Consider the following 18,405-nt stretch of genomic DNA (forward strand, 5'->3'; position numbering starts at 1 on the left):
CCTGCCTTTACCCGTGAGCTGCGGCAAGTCTGTTGGCTGTCCGTTCGCACGTTCAAGCCAGAGATACCTGAGAAGTATGATGCGAGGCTGAACCCGGCAGAGTTCCTGAGGATCTACACCATCGCTGTTGAGGCTGCCGGGGAAAGAGATGAGAAGGTGTTTGCCAACTAATTCCCTTTGGCCCTCACATCCAATGTGAGGTCTTGGCTGGTGCACCTACCGAAGAACTCCATTTCATCATGGGCTCGCTTGTGCCATGAATTCATTGGCGCCTTCACTGGCGGTCATCAAGAACCCGGCAGGCCCAGCAAGTTGCAGCTTCTCCAACAGAAGGAAGGAGAAACCCTCCATAAGTATTAACAGAGATTCGGCAAAGTTCATAGAAACATCCCAAATATCCATCCGGCAGCCGTAATAGCTGCCTACCAGTCCAATGTGCGCAACCGCCGGATTCATTCCAAGATGAACGTATGGTTTCCCAAGACTGTGAAGGAGCTCTACACGTTGGTGGATAAGTGTGCTGGGATGGAGGAGGGAAGAAAGTTGCCCGGAGAGGAAGATTGCACCAATGTTGATTTAGAGGATGATGATGAATCAACCAGTCGAAAGAAGAGCAAGAAATGTAGTAAGAAGCATAGGGATAAGGCAGTGATGACTGTTGAAAGATCGGGTACACGTAGTACCGGCAAGAAGGCCGAAGCTAAGGCCCCAGGCAAGGAAGCTACCGTGTGCACTGACTATCGGGAAGCCACTGCTACCGAGAAAGCCCGGAAAGGTGATGGGCCATATTGCAAGATTCATAGGACCAAGGGCCACGACCTTCAAGAGTGTTATCAGGTTGAGCAGCTTCTCAAGAGACAGAGAGCAGAGTATGTGAAGCGTGACAAGGAAAAGGGTCAGAATGTTGCTGGCGGTAAGGGCCGAGGTGGTGAAGTGAATCGCCCTAGCAAACCGTTTCGGAACCAAGGAAAGCCCGCCAGAGGTCGAGAGAAGGAAACCTGTGATGATGAGAGTGATGGAGGGGATGAAGAGGAAACCAGTGAGCAAGAGTTTCAGAAGGCCAGTGACGCCTTGTGCATTGACGGGGGTGCATCTCTACACACCTCTCACCACCAACTCAAGCGATGGGCACGGGAAGTCAATGCTGTGGAACCAGCGCCAGAGGCCCGAAAGCCGCTCAAATGGTCCCGTACACCAATCATCTTTGACGAGGAGGATCATCCTAGTCGTACCACTGCGGTAGGGTGTTTGCCATTGTTGGTCTCCACAACAATTCGGAACCTCAAGGTCATGAAGATGCTGGTGGACGGCGGGGCCGGGTTAAATCTGATTTCCCCAGCAGTCATTAGCAAGCTTCAGATAGCAAAGGAAGAGCTAGAGGTTACCGACATGTTCAAGGAGTTAATCCCAATAGGAGCCATCCTAAGGGAAAGATCACGTTGTTGGTAACGTTTGGGGAAGAATCGAACTACCGGACTGAGAGGATTGTGTTTGATGTGGTCGATCTCCCCCTGCCATACAATGGGATTCTAGGACGCCTGGCCCTGGCTAAATTCATGGCGGCATCCCACTATGCCTACAACACCTTGAAGATGCCTGGGCCACTGGGAGTCATCACCATCCCATTAGATGAGAAGGATACAATCATTTGTGAGGTTACCGAGATGCGGTCACGGCAGAGGCAGCGGTAGTAGTAGCTCCCGCTAAGGAAAGCAAAGGAACAAAGAGAGATTGTAGGGACTCCGGCAAAGTCCCCGGGAAGCATGCTCCCACCGAGTGCACGACACCCGTTGACGACGTGCCGGGGTGTTCCAACAGCGAGAGATCCAAGGCCGCTGCACCCCAAGTGAAGAAGGTCCCGGCAGGGCTGGCTGGCATTGATGATACTTTCACTATCAGCGCCACCCTCGGTGACAAATAGGAAAGCGCGCTAGTTGCCTTCCTGCGGGCGAATATCGATGTGTTTTACTGGGAACCATCTTATATCCCCGATGTTCCCATGGAGGTAATCGAGCACCACCTTGCTATCTACCCACACGCCCGACCTGTCAAGCAGAAAGTCCAGAAGCAGGCCTTGGAGAGGCAGCAGTTCATTACGGAAGAGATCAAGAAACTTGAGGCAGCTGGTTTGGTCAGAGGAGTGCTGCATCCCATGTGGTTGGCGAATCTAGTGGTAGTCCGGAAGGCTAACGGGAAGTGGAGGCTTTGCATAGATTTCATAGATCTCAACAAGGCTTTCCCGAAGGACCCGTTTCCCTTGCGCGTATCGATCAGATTGTGGATTCCACTTCAGGTTGTGATTTGCTCTCCTTTCTAGATGCATATTCTGGGTATCACCAAATCTTGATGTCCAAGGAAGACGAAGAGAAGACGCCGTGCATTACTCCATGTGGTACGTACTGTTTTGTCCGCTTGCCATTCAGATTAAAGAGTGTCGGGTCCACTTTTACAAGGGCAGTCCAGATTGGTTTTGAGCCACAGCTGCACAGAAACATAGAAGCTTATATGGATGACATTGTGGTCAAGACCAAGGATAGAGCCACCCTTATTCAGGATTTGGAGGAGACGTTTGCTAATCTGCGCAAGATCAATTTGAAGCTCAACCTGGAGAAGTGTGTATTTCGTGTTCCCTCCGGCAAGCTGCTTGGGTTCTTCGTATCCCATCACGGGATCGAAGCCCCGATAAGATCAAAGCTATCGAGCAGATCCAAGCGCCAAGGACAGTTAAGGATGTGAGGCGTCTGACAGGATGCGTTGCCGCGCTAAGCAGATTCATCTCCAAGTCTGTCGAGTGCGCCCTGCCGTTCTTCAAATTTTTTAAGAAGGCAGGGCCTATGAAGTGGACTCCAGAAGCAAATGCAGCTTTGCAAGAGTTGAAGACCTACTTGTCCTCTGTGCCTACCTTGGTTGCTCCCAAACCCCAGGAGCCGTTGCTGCTGTACATAGCGGCAACCAACCAAGTGGTCAATGCAGCCTTGGTAGCGCAGCGAGAAGTTGATGAGGCAGAGAGTGAGCAGGGACCGGCAGAGTTGAAGAAGGATCAAGACAGCAATGAGCACGGCAACGAGAGCAACCCCAAGGACACGGCAATGAAGAAAGTGGTGCAGTGCCAAGTGTACTCTGGCGTGCAAAACATGATCTTTGGTCTCATTATGGCCTCAAGGAAACTGCGCCACTAATTCCAAGCCCATCAAATTATGGTTGTTACTCGTCCCAAGAATGGATTATGTATTTTGATGGTACTTTTTCACTACAAGGTGCAGGAACTGGCGTGCTTCTTGTCCCCACTCCGGGGAGCACTTGAAGTACGTCGTCGAAATGCATTTTTCCCGGGAAGAAGCAACCAACAATACACCTGAGTATGAAGGGCTCCTTGCTGGGCACAGGATTGTAGCTGAATTGGGAATGAAGAAGCTGATCATTCGAGGAGATTCACAGCTTGTGGTGAGACAAGTCAACAAGGATTACCAAAGTCCATTGCTGCAGGCATACGTCGAGGAAGTGAGGAGATTGGAGGAGCACTTTGACAGATTGCAAACAGAGCACGTACCCCGTGCCGAAAGCAACATAGCTGATCATCTGTCAAAGTGTGCTGCGCATAAGCTTCCTGTGGAACCAGGGACTTTTGTTCTCCATCTCACTCAGCCCTCCGTATCCCCAGCAACAATGGGCCGGAAAAGGAGAAAGTTGGACTCCAGGAAGCCTCTCCTGGGAGAGCCGTCCGCTCCTGGCAGAGACCCTGCCGGAACACAACTCCTCATAGCCTGCCGGACCACACCCTCCAGCCGGGCCCATGGACCCCGCGAACGAGGTATGTGCTCCCGCAGCAGAGGAGTTGCCACTAGTCCTCGTTGCCGAGCCCCAGGCTCCAACTTGGGCAAGGCACATTGTCCACTTCCTCCAAACTGGAGAGCATCCCGGCGACCAAGATGAAGCTGAAAAAGTAGCCCGGAGGGCCAGTATGTATCAGTTTGTCGATGACAATCTATACAGAAGTAGGCCCAACGGTGTGAAATTGAAGTGTGTCTGTCGGGAAGAAGGAAAGGAACTGCTGGCTGAAATACACAAAGGCATGTGCGGCTCCCACATTGGATCAAGGGCATTAGTTGGGAAAGCATTCCGGCAAGGATTCTATAGGCCCACAGCCCTCCAAGATGCGGTCGAGATAGTCACCAAGTGTGAAGCCTGCCAGTTCCATTCCAAGAAAACCCACCTTCCTGCCCAAGCTCTTCAGACAATCCCTCTATCATGGCCATTTTCGGTCTGGGGGCTCGATATCCTCGGCCCCTTCCCCCGAGCAATCAGGGGCTTTGAATTCTTGTTCGTTGCTATCGACAAGTTTAGAAGTGGTCGGAAGTGACTGCCGTGAGAAAAGTAACTGCTCAGTCAGCTATCAAGTTCTTGAAAGAACTGGTGTGTCGTTTTGGCGGTCCAGCAAGGATCATTACCGACAATGGCACCCAGTTCACGAGCCGCACTTTCACGCAATATGTTCATGCCCTCGGATGTAAGATCTCATTTGCCTCTATTGCACACCCCCGGAGCAATGGACAAGCTGAGAGGGCGAATGCTCAAGTGCTCCGCGGGCTCAAGAGGAGAACCTTTAATACGCTTATTGGCGTCCTGGGAACGGGGGTCCCCAGACTTGCCTACCTGCGGCCCACGGCGTGGCTTCACCAGCGGCCCCGTATGGCCCATCTTCACCAGCAGACACTCAAGACCCTCGCGAGGCAGACGACGCAAGACCTCCTCGGGGGCGGACTCACCAGGCTCACTTGCGAGGGGTGGAGAGATCAAGGCAAGGGGCACCTCGCGAGGTTCCTGTGACGTAAGCCATGACGACCGGGGCCAGACGGGCGCCTGCGCGCGGAGTGTCCTTGTTTCCTCTTTGGAGCTAAAGAGGCAAGCATAGGCGAGGAGTCCCGAGGCATCAGGCAAAGGTTGCCATATCGGTGCAACGAGACCAAGACCAGCAGGACGGTAGGACAGAGGTCACCGTGGAGCCCAAGACGGCGTCACCACCAGAGCCTTTGGCAGGCGAAGACCACCTTTAGTCAGGATAACTTGTACTAGTTGTCTCCCTTCGAATTTGGCCGTTGTCGCATCCCTTCCCGCTCAATATTTGGGAAGAGGACCAGGGCCTCTATAAATAGGACTAGCCACCATCGTAGCAAAGGACGGATCATTCAGATCATCCCCATCCACACAAGCTCAGCAAGCACAAGAGCACCTCTCTTCAGGAGGCTGTTCTTCCCTTGTAACTGTTCATCCTCTGCCCAAGAGGCAATCCACCACACCACACTGGGGTAGGGTATTACACCACATCGGTGGCCCAAACCAATATAAACCTTGCGTCTCTTGTTTTGTGGGCTCGACACGCTGAGCCTTGAGATCGCGGTGAGGGTGACAGCTGGAGGGAGGAGAGATCTTCGTGCGCACCCCAGTGTTTGAACCTCAAGGATTTTGCCGGAACCCGAAAACCAACATTTGGCGCGCCAGGTAGGGGTGCGCCGAAGCCTTCTTTCCGTCGATGCGCGTCCCATCGCTTCATCGGATCAATGGCGGAAGCTCGTCGAGCCCGCGCTGAGCGCGGGGCCGCCCTCGCCGCCCGCGTCCCTCAGACCGCTCCTGTCGGCGGGCCTCCCCGTCATTCCTCGTCGCCCGACGCCCACGCCGCCACCGGCCCAGCGGGAAATGAGCAGCAAGCGTCCTCGCTGCACCCCTCGGTGCGGTGGGACGGCCGCACCGCCACCCCGTCGCTGACTCCGGCTGGCTCGTCGTCCCACGCACGTCGCACACCTACAGACGCATAAGGCACGCTGCTCATGGCATGCGAGTTCCTGTGCTCTGCCCAGTCGATGACCTCTACGAGGACTGGCTGGACCGCATCGCCGAGCTCGTCAGCACCACAGGAGGCTCCCCCGTGCCATCCCTCTCGCTGCCTCGCCCTCCGCCAGGTGCGGGCGACGTGGCTCACGAAGCGCCTCCACCACCTCTGCACCAAGACGATGCTCTGGTGCCAAGGCGTGCAGCCCCCCGGCGCGACCCACCGCGTCGGGCGCCCGTGCGAGAAGAAGGAAGCTGCCAAGAAGTTCCCCGGCTGCAAGAGAATGCTCCCGCGCTCCCGGCACCACCGCGGCAAGACCGCGTGCCGCCTGCAGTGGCGGTGTGCCGGCATCAAGGGCAGGCTCCGCATTAGCAAAGGGCCGCGATGGCCACGGCAGGCTGCCGCGCCTTCACTCCTGAGCTGCGTAGTGTCACCTGGCCAGGCAAGTTCAAGCCGGACCTGCCTCCTCGCTACCACGGCACCCCCGACCCCGCGGAGTTCTTGCAGCTCGACGAGCTGAGGATCGAGGCGGCCAACGGCGACGAAAAAGTCATGGCGAACTGGTTCCCCATGGCTCTCAAGGATGGTGCTAGCTCGTGGCACCTGAACTTGCGCCCGGGCTCGATCTCCTCCTGGGGCGAGATGCGCGACTGCTTCGTCGCGAACTTCCAGGGCACTCGCAACCGCCCTCCGGCCGCGGGTGACCTACACCGCATCAAGTAGCAGCCAGAAGAGACCCTGCAAAAGTACATCCAGCGCTTCAACAGCGTTCGCCTCAACATCCCCAAGGTGACGGACGAGGCCATCATTTTGGCATTTTCTGATGGCGTCCGCGACGTCAAGATGCAGGAGGAGCTCGCCATCCACGACGAGCTATGCACGGCTCTGGAGCTGTTCAACCTAGCGACAAAGTGCGCAAGAGCTAAAGAGGGGTGCCTTTCCCACCTCGAGCTCCCAGCTACCGACCCGGAGGAGAAGAAAGCCAAGGCCAAGGACGTGAAACGCAAGGGAGTACCCATGCTCGCGGCATAGCTGGATACGAAGCGCGGCCGAGACCATCCCAAGTCGTCCAAAAGCAGCCGACCGTTCTGCACCTTCCACAATGTACACAACCACAACACCAATGACTGTCAAGAGCTCAGGGCCATTCGAGATGGACGCTTCGGTTGATGATCCGAGCGCGACAACCGGGGCTACGGCCGAGGAGGAGGATGAGGCGGAGGACACTGGGACGATCGCGGCCCCCGCCAGGAGTGGCGGGACTGGCCTCGCGATGACCGCTGCAGGACCAGCCTCATGTGGGCGCCTGGAGGGATCAACCTCACGAGGACCGCCCTCAGGGCAACGCCGGTCTTCCTCCGCTGCCGCCACCACCAAGAAGGAACGACGACCACCATCAGGACGAGGGGGCTGGGGGCTTCCAGGAACCGCGTGCTATCTCCTGCATCTTGGGTGGAGCTCAGGCCCCAGCCTCTCAGCGTATCTTCAAGCAGTTTGCTCGCGAGGTGAACACAGCCCTTCCGAGGCTTGAGGCCACGCTCCCGCTCACATGGTCCAAGTGCGCCATCACTTTCACCTCGGCGGACCAGCTCAAGTGCGCGGCCACTGCCGGCGCCCTCCCGCTGCTCTGCTCACCCGTCATCAGCAATGTACAAGTCACCAAGACCCTCATCGACGGTGGCGCAGGGATCAACGTCCTGTCCGTTGAGACATTCGACAGCCTTCAAGTGCCATACGACCAGCTTCAGCCCACCAAGCCCTTCTCGGGAGTGACCGACGGCTCCACCACCCCAATAGGGAAGTTCCGCCTCCCTGTCACCTTCGGACAGCGCGACAACTACCGCACCGACCTCATCGACTTCGACGTCGCTCACATCCGTCGGCCGTACAATGCCATCCTCGGGTATCCGGCCCTGGCCTAGTTCATGGCAGTGACCCACCACGGCTACAACGTCCTCAAGATGCCAGGAAGCGGCGGGATCATCATAGTCCCCTGCGAAGAAAGATATGCGGTGTGATCCCTCGAGCGTGCCTTCCAAGCCGCAGCAATCGACGACCGCAACAACGATGGTGCGCAGTACCCTCCTGTGGCCATCCCCAAGAAGAAGAAGCAACTACTCCGCACAGGGCCTCAGGGGAGCGGCGCCTCTAGCGGTGCCACATCAAGATCGGCGCCCGTGCCTGGGGCACCTCCCTCCCTCGCATAGGCAGGCGCGCCCGGCGCCCTCCTCGGGAAGGGCTCGGGGGCTCTCTTATGGAGGGCCTCGGACCTAGCCAACATCACGAGGGAGGTGCTCGGGCACCACGTGGAGGCGTGATTTGCAGCACGTCTCCCTCAGTAGAACACCGGGCGAGGACCGCCCGGTGCTCAGGAGTTCATCGCCAAGACCACTCAGGAGCTGTAGGATGCAAGAGCCATGCGCGGCGATCGCCACCCACCTGGCGCGGCATCCCATCTAGGCGAGGATGGCGGGCTGCGCGTCGGCATCGACATCCCAAGGCTCAGCAGGGCCGCATCTCAGGAGCTCTTCTGGCCTTCGCGTGTGGGATGTTGCGAGGGCCCACCTCACAGCTATGTTCGCATGCCATTTGGACCGCCGAGCATGGCAGCCGCCTTCCAGCGCAACCTGCAGAGCGTCCTGGCGGCTCAGGAGGCCAGGCATCACGCAGTCCTGGCGGAGATGGAGACGATCCTCGAGGAACCGCCTGGACCCCCAGAGCCTCCCGTGGCTCAGGGCCCCGGTAGCTCGTGAGGAGCAACCCCTTTGCCACGCATCCTCAGCTACACCAACATCCCTTCGACAACGGAACCAGGTGACATTTTCCAAGTTATTCAACTGGGAGCGCCCCCTAGGCTGCATCATTCCTAGACCGCGTGGGCCTGTCCCTGCGGCGAGTATCCTGTTACGTCTTTAGCTTACTATGCTTGGGGCGCCCCTCGGGCTGCATCATCCCCAGGCCGCTCGGGTCCGACCCAGTGGCATGTATCATTCTTGCATTTACCTAAGCTAGCTCGCTTTCCATGCATAATCTATTTATGGTTATCACTTGCTTGATTATCACCCACCACGGGAGCCGCGCGCCGATCGTCTTTCTTCAGGATCCTTCGCATAAGAAGGCTAGGCATGGTGTCTGTGCTCGGGTCCGTCCCTGCAGCGTCGATAAATCCAACAGCTGAGCTCTGACTGGCGGCCCGGTCCCATTCACGTCACCTCCTGGGGTCGTTGGTGCTTGGCCTTCTCATGCGATAACCTCAGGAGATTCATTCGGTGCAGGATTGCCTAACCATCTTGCAGGACCGCCACAACTAACAAGAACCAAGACCAGGCGCAACCCGCCTTGAGGTAGGGCCTCGTGAGTCCCACCTACCTCACGAGTGCCTAGACACACCTCGTCTAGCCCTGCCGTGCAAGCCACGTGTTAGGGCAGGGCTGTACACGCCCCGGTGGTAGCACCATGCTCCGCGCTAGCAGTCGACACGGCCGAGGAGCGGTTATGCCCGTGCAAGTGCGGAAGCGCTATGCTCCACGCTGGTGATAAACAACTGAAGGCGGCCCCATGGCCGTATCAACCTCAGGGAGCCCTTGAGCTTAGTGGCTGGCCTCATCGCAACACCTCCCCCCGGGAGAGACGCGCGAGGGGGCTGGGCACGGGGGCTGCGCTCGGGTCACGCCCAAGCGTACGCCACCCTGCCAGGTCCCCCGGACCTGCTCGTCGCGTGCCCTCCCGAGCCGAGTCTCGGCGAGGAAAAAGGTATTAAGGTCATTTGAGCGTCAAGGGGGACTCCTGAGCATCGCGACTCAGGAGCCTAACTGGCCACGTAGCCCCTCACCCCTTGGTCTCGTCCTGGTGATCCGGACGACGCAACGGCGGTTGAGGTATGCGCGGGGTCGGGCCCTGCCGACGTAGAACACTAGACCAATTCCTGCATCTCCTTTCCGTAAGCTGTTTGCGCGTCAAGGGGGACTCCTGAGCATCACGACTTAGGAGCCTAACTGGCCACATAGCCCCTCACCCCTTGGTCTCATCCTGGTGATCCGGACGACCCAACGGCGGTTAAGGTATGCGCGGGGTCGGGCCCTGCCGACGTAGAACACTAGACCTATTCCTACATCTCCTTTCCGTAAGCTGTTTGCGCGTCAAGGGGGACTCCTGAGCATCGCAACTCAGGAGCCTAACTGGCCACGTAGCCCCTCACCCCTTGGTCTCATCCTGGTGATCCGGACGACCCAACGGCGGCTGAGGTATGCACGGGGTCGGGCCCTGCCGACGTAGAACGTAAAGCAAATGGGAAGGAAATCGCAAAATCTCAAGCAAATATTATAAGACATATTGTTCTCCCAATACCAAACGCAAGTTTAAATGCCTCACGAGGCATGGTGCATATTCCAGAATCTAAACAGGAAAGGGGCCCCCAGCAAGTCATCTCGTCATCCCCGGGCACCGCCGTCGCCCACAAGGGATGCTTCTTCCACAATGGCGTTGCCCTCGCCTACACCGCTCGACGGAGTTACACGATCAGCAGAACCACCAGTTGAGGGCGTGGGATCGAAGGCGCGGAACCTCTTCAGCAGGGCCTCCACCTGACCCTTCACGGCCTCGCCAGCAGCTACGCAGTGCTCGGCATCCACAGGCTCTAGCAGCTCGTCAAGGTGGGCGGTGGGATCGTGAAGATGGAGGTGGCTGAAGACGCGCGTCAACGTGACTAAGGAAAGAATGTGGGCTTCTTCCTCTTCCAAGGGGCCGATGCCGCTCACGACTTCGTCAAGCACCGCGACCGGATAAGGAAGCAGTTGGGTGGGTCCCTCATCGTCAGTAGCCAGCGGCTCCTCCAAGCCCTTCTCGTCGAGTGACCGCAGCGCCTTGTGAGACCTCTCTTCGAGGGACTTGAAGGCCACGCGGTCCTCAGCCAGGACCTGCACCTTGGCTTCCAGCTCGGCCTTCTCCGCCTCCACCTTCTGCTCCAGCTTCTCTAGCAGGCTGCGCTCCGCGGCCTGCGCCTTCACCAACTGCTCAAGCTCGGCGTCGCGACCTCTGACGGCGTACTCTCGGGCCTTCATCTTCTCCTCCTCCGCCTTGCGGCCTCGAGCCTCGGCCGCACACTCGCTATGCATGGTCTCCAGCTCGCCCTCCAGCCACTGACAGCGATCCTGGGCGGCCCCGATGTCCTTCAGCGCCACCTCGCGAGCGGCCGCGGCCTGGGCGGTGGCCTGCCTGTCCTTCTCAGAGGTTGCTGCTGCCTGGCTCAGCGCCGCCCGAACGGACACTAGGCAGTGGTGTGAGGGAGTCCTGGACTAAGGGGTGCTCGGGCATCCGGCCAGTTATTCATTGGGCCGGACTGATGGGCTGTGGAGATATGCAGGCCGAAGACTATACCCGTGTCCGGATTGGACTTTCCTTGGTGTGGAAGGCAAGCTAGGCGACCAACTATGAAGATTCCTTCTTATGTAACCGACCCCATGTAACCCTAGATCTCTCCGGTGTCTATATAAGCCGGAGAGTGTAATCCGGATAGACAGATGCAGATTACCATAGTCATACAGGCTAGGCTTCTAGGGTTTGGCCATTACGATCTCGAGGTAGATCAACTCTTGTAATACTCATATTCATCAAGATCAATCATGTAGGAAGTAGGGTATTACCTCCATAGAGAGGGCCCGAACCTCGGTAAACATCGTGTCCCCGTCTCCTATTACCATCGATCCTAGACGCACAGTTCAGGACCCCCTACCCGAGATCTGCCGGTTTTGACACCGACATTGGTGCTTTCATTGAGAGTTCCACTGTGCCGTCGATGAAAGGTTCGATGGCTACTTCAATCGTCGATAGGGACGCTATCCAAGGAGAAACCTTCCTCCTCGGAAAGATTTTTGTGTTCGGCGGCTTCGTACCTCGGGCCAACTCGCTTGGCCATCTGGAGCAAGTCGATAGCTACGCCCCTGGCCATCAGGTCAGATTCGGAAGCTTGAATTACATCGCGGATACCCGTGGAGACTTGATCTTCAGCGGGTTTGAGACCGCGGCGATTGCTCTCCCTCGCCCCGATGAACGTGACTTAGATCTCTCATTGGATCACATCCAAGACATGGTTCCTGTTGCTGCAACGGCCTTAGAACCAAAGCAGATTGTGCCCTCCGAGGCCACAAAGTCCGCGGTGTTGGAACCACACACAGACTCGACATCCTGCAATATTTGCGTCAATGGAACCCCGGACTTGTTTCCGGCTGTAAGTTCCGGACCAGGTACGCCTGGAGACACCGAGCTGGATCAGTTATCGATTTTCCAATTTAGCGCCGCAGACATCTTCCAGCACTCACCTTTTTGTGACGTGCTAAACTCTTTAAAGAACTTGTCCTTGGAGGAGGACTCACAGCCGAACTATGTTCGGTTCGAGCTAGAGGCGGATGACGAGGAATTTTGCTTCCCGCCACCCACTTCATAGCCACTTTCGATGACTTAACTGACGTGCTTGACTATGGCTCCGAAGACATCGACGGTATGGACGATGATGTCGACAAGGAGGAGGGCCAAGACTCGTCATTCACTGGACGTTGGACGGCCACCTCTTCATACGATGTGTACATGGTTGATACACCTAAAGGATCTGGCGACGACAAAGAAGAACCAGATGCGAATAAACCCTCTGAGACGCAGCCCAAGCGCCGGCGGCCCAAACTCCGCTCTAAGCCCCGTTGCTCAAAGGACGGCAACACTTGCAGCGGAGAAAATAGTACTCTGGGCGATGCCGAAAACAATGAAGACCCTGTCGGAGCTGCATCCGAACAGGAAGAACACGACAATGGGCAAGATAACCCTGATGAACAGGCCCCAGAATATGACTCGGAGGATGATAGTTACCGTCCACCCTCCGAGGAGGAGACTAGCCTCGGCAACGAAGACTTCATCATGCCTAAGGATCCTCTGCAGCAGGAGCGCTTTAAGCTTCAGCTCATAGCCACTGCAAGGAGCCTGAAAAAGAAACAGCAGTAGCTTCAAGCTGAACAAGATCTGCTCGTCGACAGATGGGCTGATGTCTTGACAGCCGAAGAATGCGGCCTCAAGCGTCCAGCCAAGAGCTACCCGAAACGCAGACTGCTACCTCAATTCGATGAGGAGGCGCCGGAGCACATATCTCCCTCGCGTAATACGGAACAACCACCACGTGGTCGAGACAGGGCGGCCGACCAGCCACCCCGCAGTCGGGACAAAGCGGCAACTCAGGCCGGACATCAACCTGCCCCACCGCCCCGTAAAAATAGAGATGGAAGAGTTCGGGGTCACACGTATGACCTCCGACAGACCCTGGACAGTAGAGCAGGACATAGAAGATCGATCTACGGATTGCGAGGACGTGCCTCGAGGCACGACGACGGCTACCTATTCGGACGTGACAAACTAACCACGCCCGGGCCGAATTCCGCAGACGGACTCCATCAGAGCCACGCCGCGATGCGGCCCGATATAGAGGCGCCGCACACCCTCTCTGCTTCACAGATGAAGTACTAGATCACGAATTCCCCGAGGGGTTCAAGCCTGTCAATATCGAATCATACGACGGCACAACCGATCCTGCAGTATGGATCGAAGATTTTATTCTCCACATACATATGGCTCGAGGAGATGACCTCCATGCCATTAAATACCTCCCACTAAAGCTCGAAGGGCCATCTCGGCACTGGCTTAACAGCCTGCCTGAAAATTCTATCGGCAGCTGGGAGGACTTGGAAGAAGCCTTCCTAGACAACTTCCAAGCTACATATGTCCGGCCACCAGACGCCGATGACTTAAGTCGCATAGTTCAACAACCTAGAGAATCAGCCATGAAATTCTGGACTAGGTTCCTAACTAAAAAGAACCAGATCGTCGACCGTCCGGATGCCGAAGCCCTAGCGGCCTTTAAGCATAGCATCTGGGACGAATGGCTTGCCCACCACCACGGCCAAGAAAAGCGGAGAGGGTCCATGGCAGCCCTCACGGCACTTATGACCCGCTTTTGCGCGGGAGAGGATAGTTGGCTGGCTCGCAGTACAAACACAGCCAATGAAACAGGCCCCTCCGAGGCCAAAAACAACACCGGCAAGCTCCGGCGCAACAGACACAAACGCCGAACCAATGGCGATAACACTGATGACACCACAGTTCACGCCGGATTCAGTGGCTCCAAGTCCGGCCAGCGAAAGAAGCCCTATAAAAGGAGCAGCGGAGGACCATCCAGCTTGGACCGCATACTCGATCGTCCTTGCCAGATACATGGCACTCCAGACAAACCGGCCAACCATACTAACAGAGTTTCCCGGGTCTTTAAACAGGCTGGCAAGTTAAACGCCAAAAACAAAGAAAAGGGATCACAAAGTGAAGATGAGGACGAAGAGCCCCGGCAGCCCAACACCGAGGTACATAATAAATTTCCCCCGCAAGTCAAAACGGTGAACATGATACATGCTACACACATCCCCAAAAAGGAGCGCAAGCGAGCACTTAGGGACGTCTACGCGGTAGTGCCAGTCGCCCCCAAATTCAATCAGTGGTCATCATTCCCGATCACCTTCGATCGTCGAGATCACCCAACTAGTATCCGCCATGGCGGTTCAGCCGCACTAGTCCTCGACCCAATTATTGACGGGTTTCACCTCACACGAGTCCTGATGGACGGTGGTAGCAGCCTCAACCTGCTTTAGCAGGACACAGTGCGGAAGATGGGCATTAACCCCTCACGAATCAACCCAACAAAGACTACTTTTAAAGGAGTCATACCAGGCGTAGAGTCCTGCTGTACGGGCTCAATCATGCTGGAGGTGGTCTTCGGTTCCCCGGACAACTTCTGAATCGAAGAGTTAATCTTTGATATCGTCCCCTCCTGCAGCGGCTATCACGCACTGCTCGGACAAACTGCGTCTGCTAGATTCAACGCAGTGCCGCACTATGTTTATCTCAAGCTCAAGATGCCCGGTCCACGCGGCGTCATAACAGTCAATGGTAATACGGAGCACTCCCTCCGAACAGAGGAGCACAACGCCGCCCTAGCAGCAGAAGTACAGAGTGGCCTTCTCAAGCAGCACCATAGTACGGCTGTCAAGCCCTCGGACATCATTAAGAGGTTCCGGACTACACTGCAACAGGACAGCGGGGCTCGTCAAGAGCTCGATTAGCAATTTGGCCTCCGTCCCAGTCTCGATGAGGTAGTGGCATTCGTACCACGCGTACAAAATTACGCACTCAAAATTCCATGGACATCAACGGAGGCACAAGTTAATCTGGGGTCTACGGTTCGGCCAGAACGACCCCGGACACACATACTTTCACTTTTTCTTCTTGTTTCAGGTTCCTTTTCCCGCGGGCCTGGTCACCAGTCCTTTCGAAGGATTGGCATACAACGGAGGCAAGCAGCACAGATGTGTAGGGTACCTCTATACGTTCTTCTTGACGGTATTTATACTTATTTCTCAGTACCCGCACGCTGCGCCCTATTCATTCCGGCATGCTAAACAGCCCGGATGCTTATCGCATTATTTGTACAAAGTTCGCCTCGGCGTACTAGTTACATCACAATGGTGAGTACATGGTAGCATCAGCTTATTATTTCATTTTCCCGTTTCCTCACCTCGGTATTAATTACTCATTGCACACGTACACCATGGTACGTATTACTACGCCAGGGGCTTCATTACACCCAACACTATGGCAATAAAAGTCCGAACACTTTTATAGTATAGTTCGGCACCCCGAACTTATAGCATTATATGCATCTGCTCCGAATCATGTCTTTGGTCAATAGTTGGGTTGCCCGGCTCCTGTGCTTACTACCTTACGTTCCGCTATATCGGCTAGGGTAGTAAAGGGAGAACTACTGCGATTGTGTCCCGGTTCTTCCGGACGAGCACCTCAGTATAGAAAGCCGAAAACTGACTGTCATGATGTGGCGAGAGCCGATCAGCTGTTCGAGAGGTTCCAAATCGTTAGAGATTTTTTTCCGCTTCTTGCGAAGAATCGGTTCCTCCGATTAGGCGTATAGCGCCCCTAGTTCGGTCTTCCGAATACCAGGGGCTTCGCCAACTTTCTTAATTGTCAAACTCCTATGGCTAAGTGAGGGCGGTAAAGGCCGCATAGTCTGATTGCCTTGTTCGTTGCGCTAAACACCTCCTTTAAGGACCAGAATGTGGAGTAAAGAGTGTTTAGATTTATCCCGAACACCCCCGTACTATCAACATGGGGGCAGAAGCCGACGACTGGTCAACCCTTAGATTTAATAAATGGCCGCACAGGAGGTAAAATTTAAATCATAAGCATTATACTACATAACATCATTGCTCCATATTACAGGGCAAGGTAATACACATGTTCTCATGGGAATATGATATCCTTTGAACATTGATCCGCCACAAGGCGGGACCCCTCCAGGACACCATCAAAATAGAGCTCGGGCCGACGATGCTCCTTGCCCACCGGTGGCCCCTTGGTCATTAGCTTCTTGGCATCCAGCTTTGCCCAATGCGTCTTGACGCGGGCAAAGGCCATACACGCACCTTCTGTACAAACTGACCACTTTACATCTTCGTGCCGCGGACAGGCACTCACAAACCAGGAGGGCCAGACGTTTGCGGATTCTGGTACTTACGAGGCGGCCTGAGGCTTGGTCCGACGAGGTCGCTCCGGACTGCTATCAACATCCCACACGGAGTTATCCGTGAGGGAGCCTCTAAACCTCTTAGGCGCTTTCGCCTCCAGAATTGTGGGGGCCGCTCTCTTCTTCCTCCCCACTTCAGGTGGGGAGTCGCTTTCTTCTTCCTCTTCGTTGCTGTCGTCAGTGGACAGAGAGGAAGTCTCGCTTCCGGACGTCGTGTCCAGAGTGCCTTTACGGCGAAGGCCCTTCTTGGCCCCTGTGGCTGCCTTCTTAGCTATCTTCTCCGGCACCTCATAAGATGCAGGGAACAACATTTTCGTCAGTAACGGGAACTCTTGGTCTTCGGGCAGCGGAGCCGGACAGTTAATCTCCTCTGCCACCTTGATCCAGGCCTGAAAACAGGGGAAGGAAAGCTTAAGTTTCCTCTCAAAATATGCTAGTAGAGGGTACTCCTTGAAGACATTAAAAGAACTGACCGAGTTAGCCTGGCGTTTTAAGCTAAGCCCGCGATCTTCGGCCGTAGGCGGTGGCGTCTCGCTGGCCATGAAGAGCACTTTCCAGATTTCTTCGTGCGTCGTGCCAAAGAGCTCTAGTAGCATCTGGTGCTTGGCCGGATCGAACTCCCACAGATAGCAAGTCCGGCATTGGCACGGAAGGACCCGACGAATAAGCATGACCTGGACCACGTTGATGAGCTTGATTTTCCTGTCTATCATGTTCTGGACACACGTCTGGAGCCCAGTCAGCTCGTCCGAGGGACCCCAGGTTAGGCCCCTCTCTTGCCAGGAGGTGAGCCGCATCGGGATTCCGGATCGGAATTCGTGGGCCGCCACCCAGTTGGCGTCGCGCGGCTCGGTGATGTAGAACCACCTCGACTGCCATCCCTTCACCGTCTCCACGAACGAGCCTTTGGGCCAGGAGACATTGGGCATCTTGCCCACCATGCCGCCTCCACACTCTGCTTGTTGGCCATTCACCACCTTCGGCTTCACGTTGCAGGTCTTCAGCCACAGGCCAAAATGAGGTGGGATACGGAGAAAAGCTTCACACACGACAATGAATGTCGTGATGTTGAGAATAAAGTTGGGGGCCAGGTCATGGAAATCCATCCCGTAGTAAAACATCAGCCCGCGGACGAATGGGTGAAGAGGGAACCCCAGCCCGCGGACGAAATGTGTAAGAAACACAACCCTCTCATGGGGCTCTGGAGACAATCTGCCCCTTGGCCGGGTGTCGGTGAACGATCTCTTTGGCTAGGTATCCGGCCTCCCGGAGCTCCTTGATGTCCTTCCTCTTAACGGAGGAGGCCATCCACTTGCCTCCAGCTCCGGATCCGGACATGTTTGGAGTGCTTTCTTGGACGAAGAAAAGCTAAAGCTTGGGCGCTGGAGCTCAAGGCCGGAAGGGCTAAGGGAAAGAAAGGGTGTGGGTGAGAAAAGGGAATCCTTACCCCCTTTATAGAGGTCGCGAATATCAAACGCCTCCCCACTCGCCTTAAACTCGCATGTTCCACAGGGTCGTGCAAATGGCACGGTTGGGTTACCCACGCCCGCATCGATGAGGATCCTGCAATAAGGGGACACGATATCTGCTTCGACAGGACGTGCCAATTACAACCGCGTCTCGAAACGTGGGATGGCACATGAAAAACGGTTTGAAATTATGACCGGACAGATGTGATGTCGTGTTGTAAAAAGGTGTCAACAGATTAGATTCGTGCAAATATTATATCCTCTCTGCGGTTGTGTGTGGTATGCGTGACAGGTCCGGATACAATCATCGCATCCGAAGACTATCGTGGAGTTCGGAAAAAGGGGAACCCTCCTTGCAATGCCGAAGACAATCTGCGCGCCGGACTCCTCGTCATTGAAGCCAGGTTCAGGGGCTACTGAGGGAGTCCTGGACTAAGGGGTCCTCGGGCATCCGGCCTGTTATTCATTGGGCCGGACTGATGGGC

This window comes from Aegilops tauschii, chromosome 6 (genome assembly GCF_002575655.3).
Source record: "Aegilops tauschii subsp. strangulata cultivar AL8/78 chromosome 6, Aet v6.0, whole genome shotgun sequence".
Classification (NCBI taxonomy): domain Eukaryota; kingdom Viridiplantae; phylum Streptophyta; class Magnoliopsida; order Poales; family Poaceae; genus Aegilops; species Aegilops tauschii.